At 45.9% G+C, this 1,117-nt stretch overlaps 1 protein-coding gene and 1 pseudogene across 2 annotated transcripts in view; both read left to right on the forward strand.

The window, feature by feature from the left end:
* GRSF1 (G-rich RNA sequence binding factor 1) overlaps nucleotides 1–1,117 on the forward strand; it is a gene marked incomplete at its 5' end in the record, with an annotated part of 17,377 nt that overhangs the window by 10,468 nt on the left and 5,792 nt on the right. The gene's annotated exons all lie outside the window — the stretch shown is intronic.
* Nucleotides 215–1,051, forward strand: LOC105888109 (annotated as a pseudogene). Its single transcript, XR_001161751.2, has one exon. The product of XR_001161751.2 is annotated as a DNA-directed RNA polymerases I, II, and III subunit RPABC3 pseudogene (transcript).

Consider the following 1,117-nt stretch of genomic DNA (forward strand, 5'->3'; position numbering starts at 1 on the left):
CTGCACGTCAGGTGTGTGAGGCCACGTGAGAATGGGGAACAGCTTGAGACTCTGTCTCAAAAAAAAAAAAAAAAAATGCAGGAATATTCACTGAAGGATTTTCTGTTTGCTTATGGATTGCATAATTCACAAGTGGGTAAGGCGCCAGCCACATACACCAAGGCTGGCGGGGTCAAATCTAGCCCAGGCCAGCTAAAATCAACAGTGACAACTGCAACAAAAAAATAGCTGGGCTCTGTCCTCTTTCCTGCATGTGAGGAGTTTCACGTACCCCCAGTGGTGGTCGTGTCCTCAGGGCTTCTGCTGCTGTCTTAGCCCCCTCACGATAGGGGGCATCCTGTTTGAGGATAATTTCAATGTGAAAGATAGTGACCCAGAGAGCAAGACCTTTGACCACGTGTCTCCGTTGCATTGTGAGAGTGAATTTTTCAAGATAGATTACATCTTAGATGGAAACATCCAGATTTACCCTGTAGACTTAGGTGACAATTTCTGGTTGGTCATAGCTAGTACCTTGTATGAAGACAGTACCCTGGATGATGGTGAATGCAACCCCACTGATGACAGGCCTTCCAGGGCTGATCAGTTTGAGTATGTAATGTATGGAACAGTGTACAGGATTGAGGGAGATGAAACTTCTACCGAAGTAGCAACACCTCTCTGCCTCCGTGTCCTATGGGGGCCTGCTCATGAGGCTGCAGGGTGATAACCTGCATGGATTTGAAGTGGATTCCAGAGTTTACCTGCTGATGAAGAGACTGGCCTGAACTCGAGGAAAGCAGGCCTGGATGCTGAGTCACCCAGATTGTCACATTGTCAAGCTTGAGTGACAGATGCTGTTGTTCACTTGATAAGGAGAAGCTGCTCCCTTTCTCCTGAGGGAGCATCTTTAGCTGATCTGAACTCACTGGGAAACTGACTTGCCTGTGAAAGACCCAGTGGAAGAGCTTAAAATGAATAAGAAGTTGTCTTGTGTATGTGATTTTTTTAACTAAACTTTACTTTTTCAGATTGTACCCCCTTAAAAAAAAAAAAAATAGCCAGGCGTTGTGGCAAGTTCCTGTAGTCCCAGCTACTTGGGAGGCTAAGGCAAGAGAATCACTTAAGCCCAAGAGTT

Source organism: Otolemur garnettii, unplaced genomic scaffold (genome assembly GCF_000181295.1).
Source record: "Otolemur garnettii isolate 467f Iridium unplaced genomic scaffold, OtoGar3 scaffold00191, whole genome shotgun sequence".
NCBI classification, from domain to species: domain Eukaryota; kingdom Metazoa; phylum Chordata; class Mammalia; order Primates; family Galagidae; genus Otolemur; species Otolemur garnettii.